At 45.0% G+C, this 20433-nt stretch overlaps 1 protein-coding gene across 4 annotated transcripts in view; it reads left to right on the forward strand.

Moving 5' to 3' along the window:
• Window positions 1-20433, forward strand: part of SLC13A3 (solute carrier family 13 member 3) — a 93045-nt gene that overhangs the window by 6557 nt on the left and 66055 nt on the right. For all 4 annotated transcript variants that reach the window (XM_060122352.1, XM_060122353.1, XM_060122354.1 and 1 more), the window contains exon 2: window positions 1997-2094. The gene's annotated coding sequence lies outside the window, so the exon portion shown is untranslated. The remainder of the gene's footprint in view (window positions 1-1996; window positions 2095-20433) is intronic.

Raw genomic sequence — 20433 nt, forward strand, 5'->3', positions numbered from 1 at the left:
GAGCACTGCCAGAGCCCAGCACCCAGAAAGATGCCTGGTACATAGTATGCGCTCAATTCATATTTGTTGAACGAATGATATGCATGATTCTGGTCGATGTTCATAGTAATAAAATACACTTTATTTAAAGCATGTTCAACTATTCAATAGTTGATTGAACCCCTGCTATGTCCCAGGCACTGGGACTGTAGCACGGTACAATCTGGACTCCTTATTCTCATGGAGCTTCATCTAGGAGGGAATAATTTCAAATGGTGAGTCATGCTGTGAAGGAACAACTGAGGGGATTTTATAGAGAGGGAGTGTTGTAGAGTTGAGGAAGGCTACGTTTCATTAAATTAGGTAGTCATGGAGGCCCTTCTGAGGAGGTGACGTCTGAATTGAGACCTGAGTGAGGAGAAGGAACCAGCCACTATGAAGGGATGGTGGGGAAGGAGTGGGGAGGAGAGATCCAGGCAGAGGGAGCAGTCAGTGCAAGAACTTGGCATGTTCAAGGAGCAGGAAGAAGGTCACAAAGAGGGTGGCACCCAATGGTTGAGGGGAAGGCAGGTGGGACATGGTGTTGAAGTATTAGGCAGGATTCAGTCATTCATGTAAGTGACCAGCACAGTGCTTGGCACATAGCAAGCCCCTTAGTAGCTGAGCTGATGTGTATAATTAGTGTGCGTGTGTATATATATACACACACACACACACACACACACACACACACACACACACACACACACACACACACACTTTACAGAGGTTGTAATTTGCGTATTAAAAAGGGGGGTAGTGGGCTTCCCTGGTGGCGCAGTGGTTGAGAGTCCACCTGCCGATGCAGGGGACATGGGTTCATGCCATGGTCCGGGAAGATCCCACATGCCGCAGAGCAGCTGGGCCCGTGAGCCATGGCCGCTGAGCCTGTGCGTCCGGAGCCTGTGCTCCGCAACGGGAGAGGCCACAACAGTGAGAGGCCCGCGTACCATCTGTCCAATGGGCATACCAATGGGAATGAAAATAAATGGTAGTCAAACCATCCTCTGACTGTGGAAGTTCTTTAAGAATTCCCTCCCCCGACACACACAAAAGATAAAACACACCAAAAAAAGGAAAAGAAAGAATTCCCTCCCACACTCTACTTTCTTTTCAGTGTAAAGGGGGGAAGAAACAAAGGCAGGGAGCTAATTAGTGGGTCCAGCCTTGGAGCCCCCTTGTCCCCTGTAGAGTTCTAAGTCATCCAGCTAGAGGCCTCATGTCTGCACTCTCCTTCCTATAAGAAGCTCTTCTCCAGGTGAGAAAAGTAATAGTGGTGGTAACATTTACCTATTGCTGTGTGACAAACTGCTCCACAACATAATGGCATAAAACAACCATTTATTGTGTTTGCAGATTATGTGGGTCAGAACTTTGGACAGGGCAACCCAGGGATGTCGTGTTTTTTTTTTTTTTAACCGAGGAATGTCTTTGATCTACCACATCTGGGGCCTTAGTTGAAAGGCAAAGGGCTGGAATTATCTGAAGGCTCATTCACTCATATGCCAGTTAGTTATTGCTAGTGGCTTCTTGGGTTTCTCTCCATGTGGTTTTACTGCCTGGTTTAGTTTGAACTCCAGATATGACAGCTGGGTTTCAAGGGCGAGAGTCTCAAAGAGTGAGGGAACCAGGCAGAAGCTGTACCCACTTTATGGCTCAACCTTGGAAATCACATCGCATCCATTCTGCCATGTTCTATTGGTTGGTGCATCACAAGCCCCCACCCACTTTCCAGAGGTGGGGACATAGACCCCCAATTCTCAGTGCGAAGTGTTAATCACATTGTAAGAGGAGCATATGGGATGCACATGTAGGATGGAAGATATATATTGGTGCTGTCCTTGGAAAATCTGCCACAAGCAGAGTAACAATGGCCAATTGTTGCACACTTACTGTATGCAAGTACTGTGCTCTACGCTCGCCTGTTAATCCTCCCAACATCCCTATGAGTTACATACAATTTTTGTTCTCTTTTCCGATAAGGAAACTGAGGCCTAATGGGTTGCATAACAAGCAAGTGGTACAGCCAGAATTTGAGTGTTGCTTCATCCAGTGCGGTGTGACAGGCTCAATAAGGTAATGAAAATGGATTATTATAAGGATTAAATAAATTAATACATGTAAAGTGCTGCAAACAGTGCCTCACACATAGTTAAGTGCAGTATATGTGCTTGCTATTATTAATGCTATCATTATTATTATTACTACATTTGAGTCACCAGATTGAAACCTCTGCTCTAATAGAAGATATTTGTACTCTGAATCTCTCAGCTGGTTCCAGAAACAGGGAGCCAGTCCAGGGGCGCTGGGCGCAATATACCCTGGTCCCAGTTGCCTCCGGGCTTTGGGGAATGGACTTGCGTTTCTATGATGTCAGCTGGTCCAAATCCCCAGGACTCGTTTTTCCGGTTTGGAGCACCCCATCCTCCCACACCCGGACCTCACATGTCCAAAGTGCTCTCTGCAGGGCCTCGCTGACCATCCCAGGCTGTCTGACACTAACCTGGCTAGAACCTTTGATGAAGCCGACTATTGGGCTGGCTCAAGGTCAGGTCTCCAACTTGAAAGGACATGGGAGAGGGTTTCATCACAGCCTGCAAAGGGTCCATTGGAAAATAACTTGCCCTAGGGGTTTACGGGAATCATGGCAGCATGACCTGGATAGGAAGTGAGCACTGCATCTCTTCCAGGGCCTTTCTCTTGCCATCTCTTGGTTTCCCAAATTTCAGATCTTTGCATCCAGTTTTTGGAATTTTGCCATAACCATGCACTTCCCATACTAAGAGTTACTTAGTGTTTTTCTTTGAGTTGCTTCACATGGTAAACTTCAATAGATTTAACTTAAAAGGAGGATTGTTTTAAAATCATGGGCTTTAGTTTAAAAAAAAGAAAGAAAGAAAGAAATCACTTGTCCTAAGCCAAAAGTAATTAGAAGAATGAATAAAATAAAAAGAAACCAGTGCTGTCCAGTCGCAGCAAGATGTCCAAGTCTCTGGCCTTGAAATCTTCTTTGGCTGTTACAAAGAGAGTTACCAAGTGATGAGATGTTAAAGGAACACTAACACCCAGCCGAGACCCTCTCCGTGGTGTAATGAAGAGTTAAAGAAAATTGACACAGGGAATAACTTTCACCCTGTGGGATTAAATGTTATTTAAATACCGTCTAGTACAACATAAAATGATCTGTGTTTCCTTACGCGTCTGCCTCTCAGGTGTTGAGAAACATTCCACCATCTAATTCGGTCTCAATGACAGCTCCTTTCTGTCCCTCCCTCAGAGATCTGAAGACATGTCCACAGAAAAACCTGCGCACAAATGTTCATAGCAGCGTTACCATAATAGCCCCAAAGTGGAAACAACTCAAATATCCATCAAGTGACACATGGATAAATAAAATGTGGTATATTTATACAATGGAACATTATTTGGCCATAAAAATGAGAAACGTACTTACACATGCTACAGCGTGGGTGAACCTTGAACAAAATCATGCTAAGTGAAAGAAGCCAGACACAAAGGACCACGTATTGTATGATTCCATTAATACAAAATGTCCAGAATAGGCAAATCTAGAGAGACAGAAAGTAGATCAGTGGTTATCTAGGGCTTTGGAGATTGGGGGGAGATTGGGCGTTGGTTGAGACTGTTAATGGGTGTGGGGTTTCTTTCTAGGATGATGAAAGATTTCTATAATCGATTATAGTAATGGCTGCACAACTTTGTGAGTATACTAAAAACTCTGGACCTCTTGGCTTTAAATGGATGAATTGTATGCTCTGTCAGTTATATCTAAGTAAATCTGTTACTAACATAATGAAAGCAGCATCTGTCACTCTGCTTAAATCCCTGCAGTGGCTGCCCTTGTCATTCAGGGTAGAATGCAGAATCCTTACTCAGCCTTTCAAGATCCTGTGTCTTCTAGTCGCTGGCTGCCCTTCTGATCACACCTCTGTACCCAGTTCCTTGATGACTCTAAGCCAGGTCTTGCTTGCTCTTGCCTCAGAGCCATTGCACTTGGCTTTTCCTTCCTCTTGGAATGCTTCCTTCACATACTCAGAGGGTCCACTCGCCCACTTTCCTTGGGTCTCTGCTTAGCTTAAGGCCCTTAGTCACCTAGTCATCCAGGGCTTCCCTGACCACCTTAGCTGAAATGGTACCCCCGCCCCCCATCACAAGCCATCTCCCTCTCCTGCCTCATTTTCCTCCGTAGCACTTGTCATCTTCTCATCTTTATGCCATAATACATTTTACTCATTTGTTTATCATTTGTCTCCTCCAACTCCATCCCCCGCCAACTAAATGAAAGTTCCAGGTAGGCAGAGATTTAAAATTTTTGGTCTTATTCATGATTGTATTCATAGCCTGGTATATAGCTGCTATGCAGTCAATATTTATTGAATAAAAGAAATAATGAAAGGTATGTATGATTAGCCCCAAGTTTACTGGTGAGGAAAACCAAGTCTGGTGTTTAAATAGTCATTTAGTAAACATTGACAGAGCACCTACCACAGACCACGCCCAGGCCCTGGAGATATTAAGTGGCAAAATTTTGGTAGAACTCAGGAGGGCCAGGGGAGTTGGAAAGTAGTGGAGTTGTTCCAAAAGTGGCTCTCAACCCCAGCTGCACATTAGAATCTGCTGGGGGCTCTTAAAAATCCTGATGTTCAGACCACATCCCAGACAATTAAATCAGACTCTCTAAGGGCAGTGCCTGGGCGTCAGCATTTTTAAAGCTTCCCAGGTGATTCCAAGTGCAGCCAGGGTTGAGAACCACTGTGTTAGATGGTTAGAGGAGTGTTGATGACCCTTGTTATCTGATGGTAGTGAGTATTAGGAAACAGCTTCTTGAGTGCATACGCTCAAATTGTTGACAACTCTCAAATATTTGAGGGGATGAGGTGTTATTTTACTTTAATGTTCACTGTAAAAGTCATATTTCTCGTATCTAATAAACACATCTAATGAAACATATCTAATAAAACATATACTCTGAGTCATTACTATGTCGTGGTTAGGCATGGGGACTCTGGAGCTAGACTACTGGGATTTGAATCCTCCTTAATAGCTGTGTGTCCTTGGATAAGCTACTCAAGCTCTCTGTACCTCAGTTTCCTCCTGCAAAATGGGAATATATTAGCATCTACTGCATAAGGTCATTTTTGTGTTCAGTGAGTTAAATCATATAAAGCTCTTAGAACAGGGCCTGGCACAGAGTAAGTACTCAGTGAATGTTGTCTGTTATTATTCATTAATAAGTAAGGTATGAAGCCAACATTCCTTGAGCATTTGACATAGATCACTAATTTGATTAAATTCTCTTGAACAGTATAAACTGCAATTATACATTTTAGTAAATCTGATTCTTTTGAATGGTTCAAGCATATTAAACAGTAGACCAGGGACTTCCTTGGTGGTACAGGGGAATGCAGGGGACGTGTGTTCGATCCCTGGTAGGGGAACTAAGATCCCACGTGCCACGGGGCAACTAAGCCCGTGTGCCACAACTATTGAGCTCATGTGCCTCAACTATTGAGCTCACATGCCTCAATGAGAGAGCCCGAGTGCCGCAAACTACAGAGCTCATGCGCCCTGGAGCCCGCGCACCACAACTAGAGAGAGAAAACCCACATGCCACAACTAGAGAGAAGTCAGCACGCTGCAACTAGAGAGAAGCCCGAGCAGACCATGAGCCATGACGCAAAGATCCCGCGTGCCTCAACAAAGATCCCGTGTGCTGTGACTAAGACCCGACACAGCCAAAAAAAATAAGGAAAATAAATAAATTAAATAAATAAATATATATATATATAAAAACTAGTAGACCAAGTATATACGGATTCATTGTGGATGAAACTCATGCATACTCTTTTTTTTTTTTTTCGGTACACGGGCCTCTCACTGTTGTGGCCTCTCCCGTTGCGGAGCACAGGCTCCGGACGTGCAGGCTCAGCGGCCATGGCTCACGGGCCCAGCTGCTCTGCGGCATGTGGGATCTTCCCGGACCGGAGCACGAACCCGCGTCCCCTGCATCGGCAGGCGGACTCTCAACCACGGCGCCACCGGGGAAGCCCCTCATGCATACTCTTACACCAAGACAGGTTACAAAAGTGCTGACCCCATGGAATTTAGTTTATTTCTTATTCATATTTTTAGAAAATCATAGTTTTAAAAAATTTATAGATAGAACTATAGAAATTACATAATCTGAACACCAGAGAGAAAATAGACTGAAAAAATGAACAGAGCCTCAAGAATCTGTGGGATTATAACAAATGGTCTAACATTTGTGTCATTGGAGTTCTGAAAGAGAGGAAAAAGAGGAAGGAGCATAAAAGTATTCAAAGAAATAATGGCTGAAAACTTCTCAAATTTGGCAAAAGAATAAATGTACAGACTCAAGAGGCTGAGTTAACTCCAAACAAGATAACTAAAAGAAACTACACCAAGGCATATAATCAAACTTCTGAAAACTAAAGACAAAGAAAAACACCTTGCAAGCAGTGAGAGAGAAATGACATCTTACCTCTAGAGGAAAAGCAATTCAAATGACAGTGAATTTCTCACCAAAATTCATGAAGTCCAGAAAAAAGTGGCATAACGTTTGTCAAGTGCTGAAAGAAGAAACTGTCAACTCAGAATCCTATATCCAGTGAAAATATCCTTTAGGAACAAAGGGGAAGTCAAGACCTTCTCAGATGAAGAAAACCTAAGAGAGTTTGTTGCCATTGGACCTACTCTAAAAGAATGACTAAAGGAAGTTCTCTAAACCAAAAGGAAATGATAAAGGAATATTTGAATATCAGGAAGGAATAAAGAACACAGCAAGCAAAAATATAGTTAACTGCAATAAACTGTTTTCCTCTTGGGTTTTCTAAATTATGTTTAATGGTTGAGGCCAAAATTATGACATTGTCTGAAGTGGTTCTAAATGTATGAGGAGGAAATACAAGATAATAATACTATAACAGGTAAAGTAAAGGGACATAAAGGGAGATAAGGTATCTATACTTTACTGAAATTGGTACCAGTAGACTGTGCTGAGTTATATACATACAATGTAGTAACTAGAATAAGCACTACAAAGTCCATACTAATAAATGCACTCAAAATCACTATGTAGGGCTTCCCTGGTGGCGCAGTGGTTGAGAGTCCGCCTGCCGATGCAGGGGACACGGGTTCGTGCCCCGGTCTGGGAAGATCCCACATGCCGTGGAGCGGCTGGGCCCGTGAGCCATGGCCACTGAGCCTGCGCGTCCGGAGCCTGTGCTCCATGCCGGAAGAGGCCACAACAGTGAGAGGCCCGCGTACCGCAAAAAAAAAAAAAAAAAAAAAAAAAAATCACTATGTAAAAATCAAAATGGAATTCTAAAAAATGTTCAAGTAATCCACAGGAAGGCAGGAAAAAGAAAACAGAGAAATAAGAGAGATAGAGAACATATAGAAAACAGAATGGCAGATTTAAGCCCTAATATATCAACAATTATGTTAAATGTAAATGGTCTAAAAACACTAATTAAAAGACAGAGCCTAGCAGAGTGGAGTTTTTAAAAGCATGACCCAACTGTATGCTGTCTGTAAGAAACTCACTTCAAATATAGGGCTTCCCTGGTGGCGCCGTGGTTGAGAGTCCGCCTGCTGATGCAGGGGACACAGGTTCGTGCCCTGGTCAGGGAAGATCCCACATGCCGTGGAGCGGCTGGGCCCGTGAGCCATGGCCGCTGAGCCTGTGCGTCCAGAGCCTGTGCTCTGCAACGGGAGAGGCCACAATAGTGAAAGGCCCGCGTACCGCAAAAAAAAAAAAAAAAAGATATATGCATATTGAAAGTAAAAGGATAAAAAAATATATATGGCAAACGGTAGTCAAAAGAAATCATAAGTGTCTATATTAATATCAAAGAAGGTAGACTTCAGAACAAAGAAAGTTCCCAGAGACATAGAGGGACATTATATAATAATGAAGGAGTCAATACACTAAAAAATTTAGCAATCTTAAATGTGTATATGCCAAGCAACAGAGCTACAAAATATGTGAAGCAAAAACTGATAGAACTGAAAAGAGAAATAGACAAATCTACATTTATAGAGACTTCAACACCCTTGACTCAATAATTGATAGAATAAGTAAATAGAGAATCAGCAAGGCTATAGAAGAACTTGACAATACCATCAAACAACAGAATCTAGTTGACGTTTATAGAACAGTCTACCCAGCAACAGCAAAATACACATTCTTTCAAGTGACTATAGAACATATAGAAAGATAGTTATGCTGGACCGTAATACAAACCTCAAGAAAATTAAAAGAATTGAAATTATACAAGGTTATGGTTCTTTGACCATAGTGGAATCAAAATAAAAATCAATAACAGAAAGATCATAGGAAAATCTCCAAACACTTAGAAACTAAACACCTCACTTCTAAATAATCCACGGGTCAAAGAAGACATCTCAAGGGGAAATAAAAAATACATTGAACTGAATGATAATTAAAATACACCACATAAGATTTGTGAGACACAGCTAAACCAGTGCAGAGAGGGGGAATTTTTATCATTAAATGTATACATTTGAAAAGGTGAAAAAGCTCTCAAATCAATAATCTAAGCTCCCACTTCAATGTCCTAGAAAAAGAAGAGTAGAAAAAAAGAAAGAGAAGCATGGAAAAAAGAAAGATAGGCCTAGAAATCAATGAAATTGAAAACAGAAAAACAACCTCCAAGCATTGGTTCTTTGAAAAGAGGATTAAATTTAAAAATCTCTAGTAAGACTGACAAAAAGAGAGAGAAAAGATGCAACTTACCAAATGAATGAATCAGGAATGGATGAATGAATCAAGGATATCACTATAGAACCTGCAGACATCAAAAGGGAGTACTAGAAACTCTACATGCAAACATTTAACAATTTAGATGAAACAGACCAACTCCTCAGAAAATAAAAACTATCACAATGTACTCAATATGAAGTAGATAATTCAAATAGCCCTATAACTATTAAGAAAATTAAATATAAAATTTTGCAAAAAATAAATAAATCTATAGGCCTAGATGGTTTCACTGGGAAATAATACCAAACACTTAAACAAGAATTAACACCAATTCCATGCAGTCTCTTCTAGAAAATAGAAGAGAAGGGAACAATTCCCAATTCATTTATGAGGCTGGTATTATCCAGATACCAAAACCAGACAAAGGCAATAAAAAAAGAAAAACTACAGACAATATCCCTCATGATTATAGATGTAAAAATCTTTAATAAAATATTAGCAAATAGAATTCAACAAAATATAAAAATAATTATACATCATGATCAAGTGGCGTATTCCCCAGGGATACAAAGCTGGTTCACTACTTGAATACCAATCACTGTAATCCATCATATTAATAGGCTAAAGAAGAAAAATAATTTGATCATATTAATTGATGCCCCCTCCCAAAGCATTTGATAAAATTCAACACTCATCCATGATAAGAACTCTCAGAAAAATAAAAATAGATGGGAACTTTCTCAATTTGAAAAGGAGCATTTACAAAACACCTACAGCTAACATTATAGTTAATAGTGAAAGATTGAATGCTTTCTCCCTGAGATTGTGAATCATGTAAGAATGTCCTTTCTCAAACTCTTATTCAACCATAGTGCCTGAAGTTCTAGCCAGTGCAGTAAGGCAAGAAAAGTAAATACAAGACATACAGATCTGAAAGGAAGAAATAAACCAGTTCTTATTTGTAGATGACATGATTGTCTATATAGAAGTCTGAAGGATTTGAGAAAAAAAAAAAAAACCTCCTAGAACTAATTAATGAATTGAGCAAGATTTTAGGATATAAGATAAACATACAAAATTCAATTTTATTTCTATATACTAGCAGTGAATATATGGATCCTGAAAAAAATAGAATACCATTTACATTGCTCAAAAATGCAGTACTTATGTGCAAATCTAACAAAACATGTATAGGACTTTTAGGCTGAAAATTATAAAATGCTGATCAAAGAAATCAAAGAAGATCTAAATAAATGGAGAGACATACCACGTTCATGGATTAGAAGAGCCAACAGAGTAAAGATGTCAATTATCTCCAAATCGATATGCAGGTTTAATTTTTGTAGATATCGATAATATTCTAAGAATTTACATAGAAATGCAAAGAAACCAGAATATCTGAATCAATTTTGAAAAAGAAGGATAAAGTGGGAGGAATCACTGTCCCTATTTTCAGGACTTATTATACAGTTACAGTCATTAAGACAGTGTGGTATTGGTAGAGGGATAGACAATTAGATCAATGGAACCGAATAGGGAAACCAGAAACAGATCCACCAAATATGCCCAATTGATTTTTGACAAAAGTGCAAAAGCAATTCAATGGAATAAAGATAACTTCTTAAACAAGTGAAGCTGCAGCAATTGGTAGGCAAATTGATAGGCAAAAAAAAGAACCTCAATCTAAGCCTCATACCTGATATAAACATTAACTCATGGACTTAAATATAAACATAAAACTATAAACTATCAAACTTCTAGAAAAAAATGTGAGAAAAATCTTCAGGATCTAGGGCTGTGCAAAGAGTTTCACACCAAAAGCGTGATCCAAAAAAGGGAAAATTTGATAAATTTGACTCCACCAGAATTACAAATGTTTGCTCTTTGAAAAGTCTGTTAAGAGGATGAAAAGCCAAGCTATAGACTGGGACAAAATTTTTGCAGTATTTGTCAAAGGACTGGTATCTAGACTGTATAAAGTACTCTCAAAACTCAACAGCAGAAAAAACGGTCCACTGAGAAAATGGGCAAACAACAGGAGGAAATAATTTCCCCCAAAGAGGATATACAGATGGCAAAGAAGCACGTGAAAAGATGTTAAACATCATTAACCGTTAAGAAAATGCAGATTAAAACCACAGTGAGGGCTTCCCTGGTGGCACAGTGGTTGGGAGTCCACCTGCGGATGCAGGGGACGTGGGTTCATGCCCCAGTCCGGGAGGATCCTGCATGCCGCGGAGCGGTTGGGCCCGTGGGTCATGGCCGCTGGGCCTGCGCGTCCAGAGCCTGTGCTCCGCAGCGGGAGAGGCCACAACAGTGAGAGGCCCGAGCACCGCAAAAAAACCAAAACCAAAAACAAAAAACCACAGTGAGATACCTCTACACCCCTATCAGAATGGCTAAAATAAAAAATACCACCCCAGTGCTGGCAAGGACGGGGGAAACTGGCTCACTCATACGTGGCTAACAGAAATGTAAAACAGTGCTAACACTCTGGAAAATTGCATGGCGGTTTCTTCAAAAACCAAGGGTGCAACTACCATACAATCCAGGATTGTACTCCTGTGCATTTATCCAAGAGGAACAAAAAGACTCCTCCGGGCTCCAAACCACAGATGACTGACCCACCGTGGGAGAAAATAAGAAAAACGATCTCAACAGCAATAGCTGCTAACAGACCTCTTGTCTAGCAGAGACCATCACTGGCATCGCCCCCACTGTGTGGTTGAGAAAACTGAGGCTCAGAGGCACTTGTCAAGGCCACGCAGCTAGTATGTGGCAGAGCCAGTACCTGAACCCACTTATTACTAGTAAGTGATTTAATCTTCCAGTTGTTATGGCCCTTTTCACGGGAGAGTAAGGAAGGGTTCAGCCAGTTGCCCCCGGCCACATAGCTGGAAAGTCAGGAGGTTTAAACCGGAGGCTACTCTGCCTTCTGGGCTGGAGTCCTGTTCCTTAGTTCTAGGGTCGAACTTTTCCTAACTTTCCCGGGTCTCTTTCGCCCAGTGCCAGGGGAGCAGGCACCACCCTTTTCCTCCGGGAGGCGCAGGGAGAGGGCGGGCCCCCAAGCGCAGTCCCCTCCCCAAACCCTCCCCCAGGCTATAAGCCGGAGCCGGGGGGCCAGGCGCGGGCAGTCCCGGACTGGCCCGCTCCGCGGGGCGATCGCGCAGATGGCGGCGCTGGCGACAGTGGCTAAGAAGGTGTGGAGCGCGCGGCGGCTGCTGGTGCTGCTGTTCACGCCGCTCGCGCTGCTGCCGGTGGTCTTCGCCCTCCCGCCCAAGGTAACGCCTCCTTTGCCTGTGGGCCCCCCGTTCCGCGCCCTGGGCGGCCGTGCAACAGGCAGGACCCTCTCCTCCCGAGCCTCTGAGGCGGAACACCGCTGAGGTCCCAGTCTAGACAGATTTCACCAGACCCCCTCGACCGTCCCCCCTTTACCCTGCCTTGGCCTGCTGTGAACACCTCTTGCCGCAGTTCCCCTTTTCTAGCTACTCCTTGGAGCCTGGGTCCCACCTAGCCTTCTGGATCTTCTCACTTCTACAGGCATGATTTCTTTTTATTGAGCTCTAACTATGTGCTTGGCGCTGTGTTGCACATTTCACTTGATAATCACAAGGAACACTTGATGAATGCCAAGCTGTGTAACCTGGGGCAAGTCATTTAACCTCTCTGAACTTCAGTTTACTCATTTGTAAACATAGGGGAAACGATAATGCCAATCCACTGGGTTGTGGTGAATATTAAATGAGGCAAGCTATGTAAATCTCTTAGAACTGAGCCTGATACACAGTCAGTGCCTAAGAACGCACAGGCTGGTCTTATTTCCACGCGCCTCATATGATGGGGACGGCCAAGATTTAATAAACGCTTGCCGGGAGCAAGGTGCAGTGCTAAAATTTGCTTTATGTGCATCATCTTATTTAATCCAGACTGAAAGTGCCCCTCAGAGGGGGAGGATCATTTGCCCCATTTTCCAGAGGAGAAAACTGAGGCTCGGAGAGAAGTGACTTGCTTACAGTCACACAGCAAACAGCTGAGTGGGATTCAATCCCTGGCTTATCAGAATCCAGAACATGACCTGTTTCTAGACTCTCAAAGAAAGTAATCCCTAGAAGATCAAAGGCTGCAGACTGAGGCCAGGAGTGTCATGATAAAAGTCACCACCAATGGGAGCTGGAAGGAGATGGTACTGCAGGTCCCTGTTGGGTCCCTCACCTCTGCTCAGCCCATTTGCAGCATCATGGGAGGGCACTAGGCTCATTAGACAAGGCTTCTACCTCCAGGAAGTTGTTTCACTATCCCTCAATGAGATAGTAAATGTTCATAAAAGTAAAAGTAAAGAGAGTGTGTAACTTAGTGGCAGATTACCCAGCACCACCAGCAGAGACCAGGGGAGCTGGGAGAGGTGTTCAGAGAGGGATGCCTGGAGGAAGGAGCCCTCCTTGGGCCCAGGGGGTGAGGGAGTGATACGAAGGAGATGGTGTCAGGAGATCCAGGGCAAGTTCTTTGGTGTGGAATTATCCAAGCAATTAGACTTTCTTGACATGCAAGAGAAAAACAATAAATCCTGGTGTAAGGATTAGGTTGCTTATTCAAAAACTAGCCCACCCCAGACCACTCGCTGACTTCAGGACCTTGGACCAATCTCCTTTCTTCTTCGGGTCTCCCTTTCTTTGTCTATAAAATGGAGCGATCTCCATGCTAGCTTCTGAGATTTGACGTGAGGGGCTGAGTAAGGAAGTTGCCTCGCTGTGTGAAGCATCACCCGTGGAAGGCTGGATGGGTCTGGGAGGTCCCAGGCGGAGCTCTGGGGAAGAAGTGATGAAACACAGTCTCTCTCCTCAGCAGGGGGTTCTGAAAGCTTCTCTCCGCTCTGCCCTCTAGCAAGATTTGTGAACCCAGGGGCAGGTCCAAGTGTTACGGGGCCTGAAGCATGTACTATTTAAGGGGCTCTCTTTAAGAAAAAGCATAGATTTACAGACACAAAATTCAGTACAGGGTTTGGGAGTGGCTCTGAAGCTTAAACTTCATTAGCTTCACAGAGAATCCACTTCCATATGGTCCCCAGTGTGCACAGGTAACAGCGAATGTCTGACCCTCTGCGATGGTGGTGAGCCTAATACATAAAGTGTTTCACTGACTGCTTCGCTCTTCTTATGTGCCAGGCTCCATGCTAAGAGCTTCTCAGGCCTTGTCCTATATAATGTCCACATAATCGGGGAGGCAGCTGCTGTTAGCACCCCTATAGTACAGGTGAGGAAATGGAAGCTCAGCAGGGTTAGGTGACTTGCCCAAGGCCACACAGCCAGTACAAAGCCAGAATGCAGTGTCTGTACGTCTAACAGCTGCATTTTATACTCTTTCTTTCGTTATAATTGACTAAGAACCTCTCCTGTTTCCCTACAGATCCCTGGTGGGTACTCTTGGTGTGGCCCTAGATGTCACTACCTTTTAAAGTGGCTGATAAGCCAGGGCCTCCTCCCAGGAGGCAGGTCTGACTTCTTGGGAGATCTTATTAGCCTCCCTCAAAATCTCTGTCGGCACACTCAAAGCCCCCTCCTCCATGTAATATGCATGTATTTATCATATTATATTATTATTCTATCCTTGGATATTAATAACTGACATGTCTCTTAATGTACAGTGTGAATAAAAGCATCCTTAGAGAATAATGAACAGAGAAAATTGCTGTTTTTATTGATCTGTGACATACATTTAAAGCAAACAGAGTGGGTGTGCTCTGCACACATAGTTTCAAGACAATTCCCGTAATCGTAACCAGTTTTAATCCCGTGATAACCTCCCCAAACAAAGGCTGGCAGTCTAAAAAAACATTGTGCTTTCTGTGCAAATGAAGCTTCAAGGCAAGTGTCCTCCGCGTCTACCCCACCCCCAACATCAGAGTGCTGCTTCTAAGCCGCTCTCACCTGGAAACTCTGAAGCCACCAATGCCGGGCATAGGGTACACCTGGGTTCCCAAAAACTTTTGCAAAATTGTAGGTATCGGGAAAGAAGTTTGAGATCCTTGGCACTGATCATTTGCCCCTTGCTGGGTTCTGTTTTTCCAGCTTCATAAGGTCTACAGGCCATCGCTGCTCTGATGTTCTAGAAGTCTGTGTGATCGAAAGGGTTGGTTCTCATACACCTGTCCCCTGGCGACTGGTGAGGGAGGCTGCAGGGAGGCTGGGGTTAATCTGAAGGGTAGAGCCAAGGGGTGGGGATGGCAGGGGATGGGAACAATTCTTACATTATGTCCTCCTGACTTGGAACCCTGTCAGCAGGGGTGAAAAGGAGTGGGATGCCCTTCTGGAATGCAGTGGCTGCAATTTCCAGGGCCACTGGGGATCACGGCTCTTGCCACAAAGAGTGCCAGAGACTAAGGAAGTCAGGACACTGCCGGAGGGACCACCTCAAAGTTTTCCAGGAATGGGCATCTTGGGAGGTGGATATTAGAGGACTGGCCTTGGGCAGCTGGAGGGAATGGATGAGACTATTAAATCAGGCTTGCAAATCTGCACCAGTCCCTTGTGTTTGCAGAGAAATCTTGCCTCCTTTCTCTTCCTACACCCACTGAAAGCAAATTTAGCTGGACTGACCATCTGGCCAAGATGAGTTCTTACAGTGGGTACTCACAGGTGACTCTTTCTAAGGATGCTTTGAGGAGGAGGAGTTTGGGGGGGGGGCGTGCTCTGGGCAGGACTGCTGCAGAGTGTTCTACAGGCTGTGCACTGCACAAGGAGACCTGAGGAGGCAAAATGAGACTGAACCAACCTGCACGCCACATGCCAAGCTGTGTACTCTGGTGCAGTGCTGGGTCCACCTGAGGAAGAGCCCCTTTTCCCAGTTTGCACAAAGTCTGGCTAGCAGCACACTTGTTCTGGGGCGGTAGTACATCTGTGAAGTCAGAGGCCCACTTTTTTTTGCATATGCTTAATTCTTGGGTGGGGGAAATTCAGGTGGGTGGCCAGGAAAATGGTTATTTCATTCCCAGTTTTGAGTCTTTGGAATCAGAACTGGATTCTCATTCCACATCATTGCTCAGTGACCTTGGGCAAGTCATTTGGCTTCTCTGGGCCTCAGTTTCTTCATTGATACCATGCCCATAACATCACCTTCCTCCCTGGTTATTATTTGGGCCCAATGAAATCGTATATTATACTTGCACCATAACTTCTTACTCTTTTATTCAACACTCAAGATATTTTTAACTCTCCTATTTTGCAGATGAGGAAACGAGACTCAAGTAAGATGATCAAAATAGCATGGGCCTTAGAGCTGGGAAGACCTGGGTTTGGGTCTTGGTTCTGAAACTGTGAGTCAGGGAGCTTGGGTTGGAGATTTCACATTTCTGACCCTCGGTTTCCTCACTTGTGAAGTGGGGAGAACTCACGTGCTTCCCATAGGGCTACTATGGGACTTAATTAAGAGAAGATACAGAAATTGTCCAGTGCCGTATCAAACGTGGTGGGAGTTTATAATACTAATAATTGATAAAAAATTTTTCTATTTGCCCCACACTGTTTTACATGCCTTTCACATTTTAGTTCATTTACTCTTCACATCAGCCTTAAGAAGTGGGAATGATGATTATCCCCATTTTTACAGATGAGGAAAGTGAGGCCCAGAGAAGGAAGGAAGTTGCCTGAAGCCTCACAGTGAGCTGTGAGTGGCAGGGCGGGGATGAGTGCCTCCATCTCCCTCTTCTTGTCCAGTGATTTCCCCCATCTCAGGCTCCCAGTCATCACTGTTTTATTCTACCGACATTTCAATTAATCTCTGAAGCCTAACTTCTAGATTAGGGATGCGGGGAAGCAGAGGTCAAGCTCCCTTATTTCCGTTCAGATTATAGTAAGCCCTCAAGAAGGGATAGGAACAGCTAATATTTATTGATTACTTACTAGAAGCTCAGGCCCCCTCTCTCCCTCTGCACCAGCCACACTGGCCTTCTTGGTGTTCCTTAAATATCCAAGATTGCTCTCACCCCAGGGCCTTTGCACTTACTGTTCCCTCTGTCTGAACTGCTCTTCCCCCCAGGTGTCTGCAAGCCTTTCTCCCTCACTTCATTCATCTTAGTTCAAAGATGAACCTCCTCAAAGGCCTTCCCTGGCCACCCTATCTAACATAGAATACAAAAAATCCTTTACACTTTCTTCTCTGCCTTATCTTACTTCATGGTCTTCATCACTATCTGCCAATATATTATGTATTTAAGGAACGGACAAGTCAGAGTAAGCAGACTTAGGACTGGCTAGTTCAAATAATTTCAGTGGGCTCTGGGACATAGAGACTGTCCCTAGTTGTTTGGTCGCTGGCCCTGGATGATTACAGCAGGCGAATTGTGGCCTGGAGTGAGAGAGCCCAATAAAGGAGGTGGTTGGGGGTGTGGGCTCTGGATTGGCTGGTTTACATTTGAAAAACTGATGCACAGGTGAGTTGTTTATTATCTCTAGGAATTAGCTAGCCCTGGGAGAGGCAGACACTCCAGGTATAGCAAGGTCCCAAGATGCCAGAGCATCAAATTCAGAAACTTGCAAACATGGTTGTTACAATCTCCCATACTCCTCTTCTCTCACTATGGTCCAGCCTCATAGGCCTTCTTTTGGTTCTTTAAACCTGCCAAGCTTGTTGCTGCCTCACGGCCTTTGCACTTGCTGTTCTCTGCCTGGGATGCTCTTGCCCCTGATCTTCCACAGCTGGATCTGTCTGGTCATTTGGGTCTTAGCTCCAAAGGCACCTCCTCCAAGGAGGTGCCTTTTCTCAAGAACACTTACTCTCCTCACCGTACCTTTTCTCAAGAACACTTACTCTCCTCACCGTACAAAGCACTCTCTTAAACAGCTTCCTATTTTTTTTCTTTCATGGCATTCATCCCAATCTGAAGTGTTCATCATCTGTTCACTGTCTGCCTCCACCACTAGGCTGTGAGTGATGTAAGGGCAAGACCCGTGTCTGTCTTGTTCCCTGCAGCATCCCCGGTGCCTAGGACAGTGTCTTACACATAGTAGGTATTCGGTAAACAAGTGAATGAATGAATTTGCATTTGAACTCAGGTATCTCTGATTTCAGAAGACGTGCACTTTCTAAAACCCCAGACTGCTACTCATTTGTGGAATATTTGAGCTGGAATCGGTGTTTCCAGCCCTTTCGTCTTTCAGTTGGGAAGACTGAGGCCCAGAGGGCACATGGAGGGACTTTCCCAGCCCCTCCCAGCCAGGTGGTCCCAGAACCCTCATCTGTTCCCCATCCGTGCTCTCCTGCCAGGTTTCACTCGTTGCCCACACAGACCCCTTGGCCTCGGAAACGCTCCTCTGAGGTCCAGCCAACTTTCCACTTTCCCGGAGCTCCTGCCAGGTGTGTAAACAGGCCAGTGCGATTCCTGGTGATGCGGCGGGGAGCAAGATTGTGTTTCCTGACCTAACTCGGCAGGACAATGCCCTCTGGACTGATGAGCAGGATTTCAGACACCCTCAGACCTTGAAGACACAAAGTCAGCATCCTAGCTAGGCTGGACCTGGCCAGGGCCTGGAACAAGTGACACAGGTGTGCCCAAACTGCTCTCTCCAGCGGAGATGCACTAGGGACGAGAGAGATACACAAGGCCACGCCATCTCTGGCAAGCCTCCATTTCCTCATCTCAAAAATGGGCATAATGAAACCCACCTGCTTGGAAGACTTGACAGTGCCTGACATAGTAGGTACTTGATAAAGAATTGCAGCTCTTTCTATTATCTGCAAAATAGGGGTACCAGGCTCTCAGCTCTATGTACTTGTCCCTGAAATTCATAGGGGGAGGGGCAGCCAATGGGAAGGAGCCTGTGCTGGGTCGGGGCCGGAGGAAGGCAGGAGGACTGATACACAGGACAGAACAGTGATCCCCAGTCCGATGAAGACATTGGAAAAGGTCTGGTGAGGCCAGCATGCCCCTCCTGGCCAGCCCAGTGGTCCCCCTGTCCAGTTCCTTTTGCTCTACTCTCCTGTGGGGTCCTCTCTCAGTCTGGGCTGAGAGAGGGATTTGATTTCAGCTGTATTAAGCTCTCTTACAGGAATGTGCTGGTCCCTGGGAGGCTCAGGAAGTGAATTCAAGTTTGTTGATGTCCTGGGCCACATGCCTTATTCATACTCTCTCCTCTGTCCCCCAAGAGGCCTCCTAAGAGCCATAGTCAACACCTCTCTAGCACTTATGAAGTGCCAGGCACGGTTCAAAGCCTGCTAGGCATTTATGCTCGCCCTGGCTCTGGCGCAGGTGCTGCTGTTATCCACGTTCATAGATGAGGAAACCGGGTCACAGAACGGTTCAGTCACTTGCCCAAGCTCCCACGTTTTGGATGTGGCAGAGCTGGGATTCCGACTCTGGCATTCAAGCCCCAGAGTCTGTGCTTTTAGTTGCTGTGTGACGCAAGGGTGATGGACCCATTTTACAAATGAGAAGGCTGAGGCTCAGAGAGGTGAAGTCACCTGCCACCTCACGGCCATTGAATGAATAGTGAGGCTGCCAGTCGAGCCTACGCCTGCCTTGTTGAAAGCCCACACTCCTTCATGGTTCAGTGGAGGCAACGGGGAAAGGAGTGATTGTGCTGGGTGCGGTGGGGGACATTAAGAAAGGCTTCCCAGAGGAGAGACCTGTCACTCTGACACTGGGGCGGGAGTTTGGAGGTCTCAGAGGGACCTGAAGATAGGAACTAATGTGGCTGGTCAAACATGGTGGGTAGGAGCTTGGATTTGGGTGCTTGGGTTCAAATCCTGGCTTTTTAATATGCTGTGTGACCTTGGGCCAGTTACTTAACTTCTCTGTGCTCAGTTTCCTCATCTGTGAATGGGTATGATAATAATTAATGATGCTTGTAAAGGGCTCAACAGATGTTGCCTGCCTTCATGCATAAATCACTGCCTGTGTCCTGGGCTCTGGGAAATCCTTTAAATCAGGGTTCTTAAGCATTTTGCTCCCCAGGAGACATTTGGCAGTGCCTGGAGACATTTTTGATGGTCTCAGCTGGAAGGAGCTGCTACCGGCATCTAGGGATGCTGCTAAACATCCTACAGTACACAGGATGGTCCCCACAACAAAGAATTCTCAGGCCGCAAATGTTAGTGGTGCTGAGATTGAGAACCTCTGCCTTCAATGCGTTAGTTCGTTTCATCCCCCAGCAGGCTGTGAGGCAGGCACAGTCAAGTCCAGTTTTCTGTCAGGGACACTGTGCCCCAGAGAGGGGAAGTGCTTGCCTGTGGACACACAGCCTGGCCACAGAAGGCCTCCCAGGGTGGAGGGGATTTGGAAATGGAGGGCGTTCCAGGCAAGACAAAACACCCCCTGGCCCTCCAGCCCCGTTCCGGGCTCTGCTGCATGGAGCTGACCCGTTCCCTCTGCCCTCTGGGCTGTCAGCGGGCGGGAACAGCCTCCTTTCCCTTGGTTGGGAGAAATAACAAGAGAGGCCCTTGTTTGCTGCCACCCACAGCCCGGATTGTCCCCTCGATTTCACATGCCGCTTGCACCTTACTCCCATGACAATCCACTTTGCTGGCTGGCTTGGGAGGCCTGGAGAGTGGGAAAAGGAAGGAAAAGTCTTCCTGCTCCTTTTAGCCATTTCCTGCCCCTGTCTGGAGCCCCCTTGGATTTCTCTGGAAAGGGCTGGGACTCAGCAAAACTTCTCCTG

The sequence above is a fragment of the Lagenorhynchus albirostris genome, chromosome 15 (assembly GCF_949774975.1).
Source record: "Lagenorhynchus albirostris chromosome 15, mLagAlb1.1, whole genome shotgun sequence".
Classification (NCBI taxonomy): domain Eukaryota; kingdom Metazoa; phylum Chordata; class Mammalia; order Artiodactyla; family Delphinidae; genus Lagenorhynchus; species Lagenorhynchus albirostris.